The sequence below is a fragment of the Raphanus sativus genome, chromosome 7 (assembly GCF_000801105.2).
Source record: "Raphanus sativus cultivar WK10039 chromosome 7, ASM80110v3, whole genome shotgun sequence".
In the NCBI taxonomy this organism is placed as follows: Eukaryota; Viridiplantae; Streptophyta; class Magnoliopsida; order Brassicales; family Brassicaceae; genus Raphanus; species Raphanus sativus.
This window is the reverse complement of record NC_079517.1, coordinates 25,330,358-25,343,783: the sequence shown is the minus strand read 5'-3', so window position 1 is coordinate 25,343,783 and position 13,426 is coordinate 25,330,358. Positions and strand designations below refer to the sequence as shown.

The 13,426-nt window shown below is 49.7% G+C and overlaps 1 non-coding gene across 1 annotated transcript; it reads left to right on the top strand.

Moving 5' to 3' along the window:
* Positions 1–11,644: 11,644 nt before the first annotated feature.
* LOC130498185 (small nucleolar RNA R71) lies at positions 11,645–11,751 on the top strand. The gene has a single exon (XR_008937106.1). It is a non-coding gene; the product is annotated as a small nucleolar RNA R71 (small nucleolar RNA).
* The last annotated feature ends 1,675 nt before the right edge of the window (positions 11,752–13,426 follow it).

Below are 13,426 nucleotides of genomic sequence, written 5' to 3'. Positions count from 1 at the left end.
TAGAAGTTTCATTATCTCTTTCTTTACAACATCTTTTAGATTTGGGTTTAACCTCCTCTGATGTTCTACAGAAGTCATCGATTCATCTTCCAGGTGTATTCTATGCTTGCACAGATCAGGTGAAATGCCAGGTATGTCAGCTAGAGAATAACCTAATGCCTTACGATATTTTCTCAGTTCACACAAAAGTAGAGCAGTCTCGGCATTGTTCAGGTCAGCATTCACAATGACAGGATATGTAGAGTTGGGTCCAAGAAATGCATACCTGAGTCCCTTGGGAAGGGATTTGAGCTCTACCTTCGGAGCTTTCAGCTCGCTCCATGAGTCATCGACCTGAGCTGCCGGAACAGACGGGTTCTGAGGCGCGGTTGTTCCAGTCGATTTGCTGGACTCACTGTTCTCCCCCAGACTTAGGTTTGCCACCATTCTCTCAATACTCCTGGCTGAATCCAGGAATTTGGCATAGGCATCAGCATCAACACTCTCTAAGCTCTGCTCGGCTTCAGCTCTGACTAAGGCGAGTTCAAGTGGATCCTCGGTGAGAATCTCCTCGATCATTCCCTCATGCGGCTCTAGCGGATCACCATCTTCTTGGACAGTGAAGGTTTGTCCATCCAGCATCGGTTTCTTGAGCATCTGATCCATCTCAAACTTCATCACAATATCTCCAAGGTGGAGATCAATCTTCCCCTGTCGGACATCAATGATAGCTCCAACGGTGCAGAGGAATGGTCTGCCTAGGATCAGGGGATCATTGGAAACTTCCTCGACTTCCAGAACAACGAAATCGGCAGGAACAAGTGTGTTCCCAACCAGAACTTGAAGATCTTCGAGGATTCCAACCGGAGATTTCACAGATCGATCAGCGACCACTAGGGACATCCTGGTAGGCTTGAAGTCCGTGTACCCAAGGCGCTTAGCCACAGTATATGGCATGAGGTTTATGCTTAACTCTAGATCGACCAGTGAGCATGAGAAGACTGTTCTCCCAATCTGAACCGAGAGGACAAATTTTCCCGGATCACCCAGCTTCTTGATCCTTCTGTTCTGGAGCACCGCACTACACTCCTTAAAGACAATCACGAACTCGCTGTCGTCAGATATCTTCCCAGAGATCAGTCCCTTCACAAAGCTACGCATTGATGGTATCATCTGGATCGCACTCATTAGAGGGAGCTTGACAGTTAGGTCTTCCAGCATCTTCCTGCACTTCATCTCTTCCTTATCCTTGCATGTAGCCTTAGCTGGAACAGGGTAGGGTACTTTTGGTACATACTGACGAGCAGAAGAAGGTGCTGCAGTCGGTGGAACAACCCCAGCGGGTCGCTCTGCTTCAGTCGGAACAGTCTCAGTATGTTGTTCTGCCTCTTCCTCATCTGTGGGTACAGCTTTAGGTGGCTGATCCGACTCCTTCTGCTACCCTTTCTCAGCCGATGTGAATCTCCTGGGATCCAGATCAGGCAGTTGCTTTCCACTCCTTAGACCTACCGCATTGCACTCCTTGGGGTTCTTGTATGTTTTTCCAGGGAGAGTTCCTTGCTGTCTCTTCACACTCTCAGCAATCTGAGCAATCTTAATATTCATCTGTCTCATATGGCTTGAGACATTGTCATACTTGGCACTCAGGTCATTGAACATATGATTCATCCTGGTGTTGATGTCGTTTGTGACCTGGTTCAGTGCTTTCCCCTGGATCTGCTGTCCTTGGAGCAGCTGGCTCATCATATTGGCGAGGCTCTTCATGTCATCTGGCAGAGCAATCTGAGCCGGTTGTGCAGCCTGTTGGGGTCAAAAACGGTTATCTCGAAATCAACGGCTAAGTCTATTTGTCATACGAAAAACCCTCCGAAAAACGAACACGAACACCCGTAACCCGAAGGAACCGAGCAGCCGACCCCAGCCTTGGCCGTAGCCGCCGGGCGGCTAGCCCCCGTGCTGGCCGTGGCCGCCGGCGGCTAGCGCCCGTGCTGGCCGTGGCCGCCGGGCGGCTAGCCCCCGTGCTGGCCGTGGCCGCCGGGCGGCTAGCGCCCGTGCTGGCCGTGGCCACCGGGCGGCTAGCCCCGTGCTGACCGTGGCCGCCGGCGGCTAGCGCCCGTGCTGGCCGTGGTCGCCAGGAGGCTAGCTCCGTGCTGGCCGTGGCCGCCGGCGGCTAGCGCCCGTGCTGGCCGTGGTCGCCGGGCGGCTAGCCCCGTGCTGGCCGTGGCCGCCGCCGGCTAGCGCCCGTGCTGGCCGTGGTCGCCGGGCGGCTAGCCCCGTGCTGGCCGTGGCCGGCGGCGGCTAGCACCCATGCTGGCCGTGGTCGCCGGGCGGCTAGCCCCGTGCTGGCTCGGGTCTTCGGACAACAATCTCCGGTACACAAGTCCCCGGCCATCAGAAGTCTGTACTTCGAGTCTTTCCCAAGTCCTCGCAGGACGAATCATTGAGATTCCGCGTACAAAACTCCGATTCTTACTCCAATCTAGGACCGTCGGAAAAACTTCGGAAAACTCGTAAGATATCGACGGGAAGGAAGATCTTAAATTCTTCGTACGAAACAGCGATGGTCATCTTAAGACACCACTCGTCTCAACTCTACGAACGAATGAAGAACTTCCGAAGAAATCGTAGAAAACAACGGAAGTCCTAGAGACGGCCCGAAAGGGACCAAACACGATCGGACAGTCCGTTTGCGATTATCTGAGATAGATACGACGATTTACGTTTATCTTTACATAACAAGATAAATGCTAAATTTCCGGAAGGATAAATGTCAAGTTTCCCGAAGATAAATGTCAAGTTTTCCGATAAACATGGAGGCCGACGAAAATGGAAAGAAGCCCGCCTTGCGGCCTAGAAGGAGAAATAGACCGTCATAAGAAGGAGTATATAAAGGAGCTTTGGGAGAGGAAGAAAGGCAGAGCGAAAATCATTAAGAGAGAGAGCAAATCCGAAACCTAGGGACTTAGAGAATTCCTGCTAGCTTAGGACTTAGGAGTTTAGACTAGCGGAGCAAGACTTAGAACGTTTTGTCTCCTGTATTTCCGTCGTTTTTCGCTTCAGCGTTTCTCTACTTCCCTTTTTCGGAAGAATATTGTATTCAACTTATCATCCATTTTATAAAACGCCTTAATGCAATTTTTCCGCTACGTTGTTCTATTCTATCAATTTCGTTTGGTTGTCGCAGAGAATCCGAGCCTTCAGGGAAAACTAGGTTTACTTGGTTTTCCTTCGATTTATTTAACTAAAATCGACAGTGCGAATTTCGGTTCCCACAGTTTGGCGCTAGAAGGAGTGGGGGGGTCGGATTCTCTTACTCAAAAACCTACGATTGGTAATAACAGCATGGCCACATCTCCCGTCCGCAACATCGTGTCATTCGGGAACAGAGCAACGGCTGGTCAAGCCAAACCTCACGACGAACTCCTCGTTATCAGACTAACGATCCAGGACATCGACGTAGCAAGAATATTGGTCGACACCGGATGCTCGACAAATATTATATATAAAAACACTCTTGGGAGGATGGAATCAACCTAAGCGCTATCACGGACGATCCCAATCCGATAGTCGGACTCTCAGGAAACATCACAATGACCCTCGGCTCAGTCGATCTCTCGGTCAGAGCCGGGAGCGTCACGAAGATGGTAGAATTTTTGGTAGTCGATGGTCCAGCAGCTTATAACGCGATCGTCGGGACTCCGTGGTTAAACTCCATGCGAGCAATCCCCTCGACTTTCCATCTGTGCCTCAAATTTCCGACCCTCCTCGGAGTCGAAACAATACAAGGAGATCGTAAAGCGCCGCAAGTTTGCTTGGCCGCTGGGTTAAAACGAAAAAACTCTGAGCCCGAAACTAACCCAAAAAAGCAAGCAACCCACAAACCAGCATCGCAGGACCCTCCAGAAATCTTCTGGCAATCGCAAAGAGCTGAAGCCCTAGAAGGAAAACGTGAGCCCACTTGCGAACCAGTAATTTCGGTCTGCCTCGACAAGACTAACCCAGAGCGGTGCGTGGAGATCGGAGCCAATCTCCGCGATCCGTTGAAAGCAGAACTCATCGCATGTCTCAAGAAGAACCTTAACACGTTCGCTTGGGCTGCGGAAGATATGCCGGGAATCGACATCAACGTAACATGTCACGAACTCAACATCGATCCAACTCATAAACCCGTAAAACAAAAGAGGCGAAAGCTAGGCCCCGAACGGGCAACTGCGGTTAATGAGGAAGTCGAAAGACTCCTCAAAGTTGGATCAATAATAGAAGTAAGATATCCCGACTGGCTCGCCAATCCCGTCGTCGTCAAGAAGAAGAACGGGAAATGGCGAGTGTGCGTCGACTTTACTGACCTCAACAAAGCATGCCCGAAGGATTGTTTTCCGCTTCCGCACATCGACCGTCTGGTCGAGGCAACCGCAGGAAACAAACTCTTATCGTTCATGGACGCGTTCTCCGGTTACAATCAAATCATGATGAATCCCGAAGACCGCGAGAAGACAGCATTCATTACCGACCGAGGGACCTATTGCTACAAAGTAATGCCTTTCGGTCTTAAGAACGCTGGCGCCACGTATCAGCGGCTCGTCAATCGGATGTTTGCCGAGCAACTCGGAAAAACCATGGAGGTGTATATCGACGATATGTTGGTAAAATCTCTTGACGAACGCGACCTCGTGGTCCACCTAGAGGAATGCTTTGAGAGATTGAACCAGCACAACATGAAACTCAATCCAGCAAAATGCAGATTCGCTGTGGCGTCGGGAGAATTTCTCGGGTACCTCGTAACATTTCGCGGAATAGAGGCCAATCCAAAACAAATCAACGCACTGATAGAAATGGCCTCCCCGAGAACCAAGCGGGAAGTCCAAAGGCTGACCGGACGAGTCGCGGCCTTAAACCGATTCATCTCGCGCTCCACGGACAAGTGTCTCCCTTTCTACGAAACCTTGAAGGGGAACAAAAAGTTCGAGTGGTCAGAGGATTGCGAGAAAGCTTTCCAAAAGCTGAAGCAGTATCTGGCCACCCCTCCTATCCTCGCAAAACCCGTAGTCGGAGAGCCCTTGTTCCTCTACATCGCAGTATCCGCATCAGCAGTCAGTGGCGTTCTGATTCAAGAAGAATTCGGAGAACAAAAACCGGTCTTCTACATTAGTAAAACATTACTAGATGCCAAAACTCGGTATCCGCTAATGGAAAAATTGGCACTCGCTGTCATAACTTCGGCGAGAAAACTTAGACCGTATTTCCAATCTCATACCATCGTGGTACTTACCACTTTTCCGTTACGGACGATTCTACACAGTCCAAGCCAGTCTGGTAGACTCGCGAAGTGGGCAATTGAACTAAGCGAGTACGACATCGAATATCGTCCAAAAACCTGCACGAAATCGCAGGTACTCGCGGACTTCTTGGTAGAATTACCCACAACAGACTTAACTAACGAGGATCCTGGATCAACATGGGATCTCCATGTCGACGGATCCTCGACCAAGCAAGGATCCGGAATCGGGATCCGACTCACTTCGCCGACAGGAGAAATCCTCGAGCAATCATTCCGCTTGGATTTTCGTGCATCAAACAACGAAGCAGAATATGAGGCGCTAATTGCGGGCCTACGACTGGCCCATGGGCTGAAGATTCGAAATATTCACGGTTCTCTCAGTTAGTCGCAAACCAATTCAGCGGAGAATACGAAGCAAGGGATGAAAGGATGAACGCATATTTGAAGGTCGTCCAAGACTTGGCCCACGACTTTCAGCAATTTGCGCTAACCAGGATTCCCCGCTCGGAAAACGTCCAAGCTGACGCTTTAGCCGCTCTCGCCTCAAGCTCGGATCCAGGACTTAAAAGAATAATTCCCGTCGAGTTCATAGAGCATCCAAGCATCGGACCGCCGGTAATCGCCAACCTGATCAGAACACAGATCGAAGGCGCGGAAGAAAACGAAGACCAACCGGAAGACGACGCAGACCAAACAGACTATGGCTGCGACGCTCCCTGGCTAGAACCTATCAGAGCCTACATCGTAGATGGTACCCTACCCGCGGAGAAATGGGCAGCCCGGAAAATAAAAATTCAGGCAGCGCGATACGTAACCGTGGAAGGCGAAATTTACAAATGGCGATTCTCCGGACCTCTCATGACTTGCGCGCGAAGGAGAAAAGGCGAGAAAAATCATGGAAGAGGTTCATTCCGGATCGTGCGGAAACCACTCCGGCGGAAGGTCTCTCGCAACAAAAATAAAACGCCACGGATTCTACTGGCCAACTATGGTAAAGGATTGCGAGAAGTTCGCTCGGAAATGCGAGAAGTGTCAGCGGCACGCCCCGACAATTCATCAGCCCGCCGAAATCCTCTCTTCCATCTCATCTCCGTACCCTTTCATGCGATGGTCGATGGACATCGTCGGACCGCTACACAAATCGAAACAAAAACGTTTCCTGCTGGTCCTCACAGATTTCTTTTCAAAATGGGTGGAAGCAGAATCCTACGCAAGTATCAAAGACGTGCAAGTCGAGAACTTCGTCTGGAAAAACATCATAACCAGACACGGTGTCCCATACGAAATCGTAACGGACAACGGGTCTCAGTTTATTTCCACACGATTCGAGGCATTCTGCGAAAAATGGAAAATACGACTTAACAAGTCTACTCCCAGATACCCGCAGTGCAACGGACAGGCTGAAACCATAAACAAAACCGTCCTAGACGGATTGAAAAAACGCTTGGAAGCCAAAAAAGGACGATGGGCAGAAGAACTCGAAGGGGTCCTTTGGTCTCATCGAACCACTCCAAGACGAGCAACGGGGGAAACTCCGTTCGCTCTCGTTTACGGAGCAGAATGCATGATTCCGGCGGAGGTAGAATTCCCCGGCGTACGGGGGAGATTTCTTCCCGAACGGGAAGACCTGAACAATGCCATGCTGCTGGATAATCTTGACCTCATCAACGAGCGTCGCGACCAAGCCCTCATCCGGATTCAAAATTACCAGCAGGCCGCCGCAAAATACTACAACGCAAACGTACGTCATCGAAGATTCAAAGAGGGTGATCTGGTCTTGCGAAAAGTCTTCCAAAACACTGCCGAACGAAACGCAGGAAAACTGGGGGCAAACTGGGAAGGACCATACAAAATCATAAAAGTCGTCCGACCAGGTTCGTATCAAATCGCAAACATGCAAGACGTAAAAATCCCGAGAACTTGGAATGCGATGCATCTCAAAAAATACTACCACTAGAACGTAAACGTGGACAACAGAACTACGAGATGGCTTGATCCTCGAAAGAGGTACGTAGGCAACTCGCCAACCGGTGGGTTCAGCTATCCCCCCGATTTAAAAGGGGGGGAGTGGGGTGCGTACACTCGCACGCTCCCACAATTTTCGAAAAAACTGAACTTTCGAAAACTTTCCGAAATCAATTCGCCTAACGGCCTTAACAATGGATCCAGTATCCACCAAATAAATCATAAACTATCGCCCGGAAACATTCCGCGATTTCTAAAAGCCCATAGTCCTTTATGGCATAAGAAAAACAAACTTCAAAGCACTGCGAGACGTCGCTTCGTGCCTGAACATTCGTTTTTCGATTAAAACCTTCATACGCCTTCTAAACGGCATCATATCGTTGTTGCTGATCACAACAAACGAACTCTAACGTCCTAAACAGACAAGCCACCTAAGGGTAGGCTCTTTTACATCCGACAAGGATCCCATAGCGCGCTATACAAAAAATCCAAATTTGGTTCAGCACTTCGTAAAGGAAGTAGCTCGATTCGTGCCCAGACAAATCATATAAGCCGATACCACTTCGCGGATTTTAAAACGGTACGAATCAGGTTAAAATCACAAACAGGCAAAACGAAAGCCGATTTGTCATCGCACAGCCTCAGTCTGAGAGTAAACCTAGGTCTTGCCCTAAACCCAGCCTTGCTGGTATCTTAACATCTCATAGGCAAAGCGTCAACGACGCGAGATCCCAAAACTTGTCTCTTCACTCAAGTATGTACGTTTTCACGAATTTTCGCGTAAATCGTAAACCGCAGGAAAATCTCGCTTTGTACAAACGACGGATACGGTGATCGTCAGGGAGGCAGGAATGAGACGACAACTCACACCCTGTCCCTCTAACTTCGATAGACAGAAGTTCTAAACGCAACATTAATATTTTATAAAGATTGACCGCAGAGTTCAATACAACGCCCTAAAAAGGGCAGGGATTCAAAGCCACCAACGGCCAGTCCCGAAATCATACATAATGGCCAACCAACGGCCGAAATACAATCAAAATAAAAATCCCCTCAGGGATTGATCAACCTAGGCGTCCTCCAGAACACCGCCCTCATCCTCCGACTCACCCGAAGCTGGAACAGCCTCGCCGTCGCCCTCACCGACCTCCTCACCGCCCGTGTCCGCAACGATTCCAGCATCCTTGACCTCTGGAATTTCCGAACTCGGGACCAGGGTACCCGAGGATGACGGGCCGGCAGGCTCTGCCGCAGTGCAAGCTCCCGTCTCCTCGAAGCGCTGAATCCGCCTCTTAAGACGTCGAACTTCCGAGGACTTGCTCTTCTTCTCCTCCTTCGCCTTGAGCAGCGAGCTCACAGTCTTTCCCAGATCACGCTCGAGATCGCTGATCCTAGCTTCGAGCGTCGACGTCTGGGCAGCATGAGTGCTCTCAATCGATTGAAGCACAGCCTCGGTGCGCTTCAAAGTTTCCCGCGACGAATCCAGCTCCTTGGACAAACGTGTAACCTCCAGTCCGCAATCACTGAGCATCCCGTCGATCAACGACACAAACTGATCACACGAGAGAAGGTGAGAATCAAGAGATAACAAAGGGAAGGGGGTTTCACGAGATACCTTGGAGCGATGTTGCGATAGTTTCGCCGAAACCTCGCCTTCCTCACTCTTAGTACACCTTTTCCTCTTCGCTGATCCGGCAGCCCCGGCTCTTGAACGTCCCCTCGATGGTGGAACAGCGTTGGACGCGGGAAGTCCCAAGACGATCTCCCTCTTCTTTTCTGGAGGAGGAGGCATGACTTCCACCGCATCCTCCGAAACCACTATCGGCGCGAAAGGAGAGCCCTCCGGGCGAGCCTGAACATCGGGTGCTTGCTCCGAAACGACAATTTCTCCAGCAGGCAAAGGGACATCGGGTCCAGAGGCTGGAATTGTGGAGATTGGGACTGGAGTAACGTCGGGTCCAAAGACCAGAACCGCGGGATCCGGAGTTGAAGTGACATCGGGTCCGAAAGTCGGAACCACAAAAGTCAGAACGGAAGTAGCACTAGGACCTGCCACGCAAGACTCCATCTCAGCACGGCGTCGCTCCATCTTGTCCTGAAAAGAACTGAACCCCTCGACGAACGTCTGCGTAAGAGCATGAGCATCCTGCGCCGGCAAGGCTTGGTTAGATTCACTCATTTCGATATCGGAATCTTTCTTTTCGTTTGGAGAGAAAGCCATATTTCTCTGGAATTTGAGAAGAGGAGAGTGAGTGAAGAATGAGAGGGAGATGGGGTGCTACTTATAGGAAACCAAAGGTGGTAGAGTTTTTCGGAATAAAATATTCCTAGCCGAAAATTTCGATTTTCAAATCTTCCGCACACAAAATCACTCCCGCATCTTGCATGCTTGGGGGCTAACTGTTGGGGTCAAAAACGGTTATCTCGAAATCAACGGCTAAGTCTATTTGTCATACGAAAAACCCTCCGAAAAACGAACACGAACACCCGTAACCCGAAGGAACCGAGCAGCCGACCCCAGCCTTGGCCGTAGCCGCCGGGCGGCTAGCCCCCGTGCTGGCCGTGGCCGCCGGTGCCTAGCGCCCGTGCTGGCCGTGGCCGCCGGGCAGCTAGCCCCCGTGCTGGCCGTGGCCGCCGGGCGGCTAGCCCCGTGCTGGCCGTGGCCGCCGGCGGCTAGCGCCCGTGCTGGCCGTGGTCGCCGGGCGGCTAGCCCCGTGCTGGCCGTGGCCGGCGGCGGCTAGCGCCCGTGCTGGCCGTGGTCGCCGGGTGGCTAGCCCCGTGCTGGCCGTGGCCGCCGGCGGCTAGCGCCCGTGCTGGCCGTGGTCGCCGGGCGGCTAGCCCCGTGCTGGCCGTGGCCGCCGGCGGCTAGCGCCCATGCTGGCCGTGGTCGCCGGGCGGCTAGCCCCGTGCTGGCTCGGGTCTTCGGACAACAATCTCCGGTACACAAGTCCCCGGCCATCGGAAGTCTGTACTTCGAGTCTTTCCCAAGTCCTCGCAGGACGAATCATTGAGATTCCGCGTACAAAACTCCGGTTCTTACTCCAATCTAGGACCGTCGGAAAAACTTCGGAAAACTAGTAAGATATCGACGGGAAGGAAGATCTTAAATTCTTCGTACGAAACAGCGATGGTCATCTTAAGACACCACTCATCTCAACTCTACGAACGAATGAAGAACTTCCGAAGAAATCGTAGAAAACAACGGAAGTCCTAGAGACGGCCCGAAAGGGACCAAACACGATCGGACAGTCCGTTTGCGATTATCTGAGATAGATACGACGATTTACGTTTATCTTTACATAACAAGATAAATGCTAAATTTCCGGAAGGATAAATGTCAAGTTTCCCGAAGATAAATGTCAAGTTTCCCGATAAACATGGAGGCCGACGAAAATGGAAAGAAGCCCGCCTTGCGGCCCAGAAGGAGAAATAGACTGTCATAAGAAGGAGTATATAAAGGAGCTTTGGGAGAGGAAGAAAGGCAGAGTGAAAATCATTAAGAGAGAGAGCAAATCCGAAACCTAGGGACTTAGAGAATTCCTGCTAGCTTAGGACCTAGGAGTTTAGACTAGCGGAGCAAGACTTAGAACGTTTTGTCTCCTGTGTTTCCGTCGTTTTTCGCTTCAGCGTTTCTCTACTTCCCTTTTTCGGAAGAATATTGTATTCAACTTATCATCCATTTTATAAAACGCCTTAGTGCAATTTTTCCGCTACGTTGTTCTATTCTATCAATTTCGTTTGGTTGTCGTAGAGAATCCGAGCCTTCAGGGAAAACTAGGTTTACTTGGTTTTCCTTCGATTTATTTAACTAAAATCGACAGTGCGAATTTCGGTTCCCACACAGCCTGCTGATTAACCGGCTGTTTCTGGCTGTGGAACTGGGCATTCTGAGCTGGGTTGAGGACAAAGGTTCTTCCTTGATTGCCATAAGGCCTTTGGTATCCATTGTTCTGGCCCTGATTTCCTTGAGCTTTATCTTCTGGTTTAGGGGCATTGAACATGTGGGGATTGTTCCTCACGTTAGGGTTCGGGTGATAGTTCTTGAACTGCCATCCTTGCCCATTCACATAGCTCACTTCATGCTGCTCCTCAGCTGACTGATCTGCCTCTGATGTGCCATCCGCGGTTGCTCTATCCTGAGGGGATTCTTCCATGATGAAGACCTGGTTCTGGTTGCTCTTAATCAGCTGATCGACCTTGGCAGAGAGCTCATCAATCTTGCTGTTATCGATGCTTTTCACCTTCTGAGTGCGATCAGTCTCGCGGTTATTATCAGCTGAGCTTGAGGCCATGTTTTCAATCAACTCGAAGGCACCTTGAGTGGACTGGGTCATGAAATCTCCCTTACTGGCTGAGTTCAAAGCGTTCATGTACTCCCAGCCTACTCCATCGTAGAACACTCCCAGCAGATAGTCTTCCTCAAAACCGTGATGCGGGCACTTTCTGCGGTAGACGTTGAATCGCTCCCATGCATCGCAGAACGGCTCATCCACCAACTGTTTGAAGGTCACGATCTTCTGTCTCAGAGCTGGCGTCTTCGATTTTGTGTAGAAGTGGCTTAAGAAGGCCTCTCAGACTTGTTCCCAAGTGGTGAGTGATCCCGTGGGTAGGGAATCAAGCCAGCGAGCAGCTTTCCCATCAAGAGAGAAAGGGAATAGAGTACACTTGATGTAATCGGGTGGTACTCCATTCGCTTTAGTGAAACCACACATCTTCTCAAAGTGCTCGATGTGGTCCATCGGTATCTCAGCAGGAAATTCATTGAAGATCTTCCTTTGCACTAGACTTATCAAGGCTGGCTTGATCTCGAAGTCTTGCCTAGTGCACGGTGGAGGGTTGATGGCAGATCGCGTAGCAGGCAGATTGCGCAGTAAGTTTCTCTGGCCGATCTGGACAACTTCCTCCGGTTGGTTCTGCTGGTTTGCAGCATTCAGAGCAGCTTGCTCGGCAGCAGCTTGCTGCGCTTGGATCGTTTGCTGCATCTGCTGCATCTGCTGTTGCATGAGTGCAAACGCAGCAGTGAGATCATCCTGGTGATCACCCATGTTAGTGTTCGTAGATCTCGGCTGTTGACGGTTCTGTCGTTCCAATCCGTTAGTTCTTCGTTGGTAAGCTGATGCAATGGTCCTTGTGTGTTGCTCCGAGTATGTCTACTGGTCATGCACCTGGATCATCAGCTGAAACAAAGAAATAAACACGAGTTAGATATCTTCGACTAGATAAGAAACCGAAAATTAAAGGTAAAAAATCTGGTCCCCGGCAACGGCGCCAAAACTTGATACACTAAAAATGAATCCTTGCTACTGCCAAGTTAACAGTTGCAATTGTAGTACTTGAGATTCAAATCCAGAGGACCAGTCTACACTCTAGTTCTATAAGTTTCTAAATCAAGCTAAGATGAAGATATTTGGTTATAAAGTGACAATAGTTAACAAGCAAATAAAACACGAGATTGATTCAATTAAACAAGAGCTAGCCTAGGGTATTTCATTGGGTGTTGAATTGGAGCCAAACAATTATTCAAGCGCGATGAAGTGCTTTCTAGAACTCGGATCACTCAGCTGGAACACTCCACTGTCATGGCAGTGATCGCTTTGCAGATCGATCTCACCACCTAACTATCATTGGGATGAGGATTGATTGCAAGCTTTAGAGAACAGGCCCGATCAGTTCAGTTACCACCCTAATATCTACTTTTGCTGATTAGGGATACTAAGTTCATTCAATACATGTCAAGTTATCTCCTAAGCGGTTAACTAGGCGATGAACTAGTGATCTAACATCAAGTGATCAGGTTAATGAAAGCAGTAAGAACAGTATGAATAAAGAACAGTTATGGATCACTTATCTATGTTTAGCTCATGTCTCAACACCCTAAAAACCCTAGGCGAGCAAGGCTACTACTCGATCATGATGTAATTAAACAAAGACATAAATCCTGAATAAAATTGCATAAGAACAGAGTATGAAACAATAGGGTTCAGATGATCTCTATGAGAGGATGGATTCTTCTCCCTTACAAGTTGCAGATCGCAAATCACAGTGTTCTCTTGTAAAAACTAGCATAAGAAAATAGTAAAAAGATAGATGGCGTTTTATATGGAGGCGCCAATCAGAAGAAAAGAGTTAGGGCAACAGGGCTTTAATTCTCGAAATAAAGAGTTTCCATATTCGTCGGGAACAATCTCCGGATCACTCCGTCTG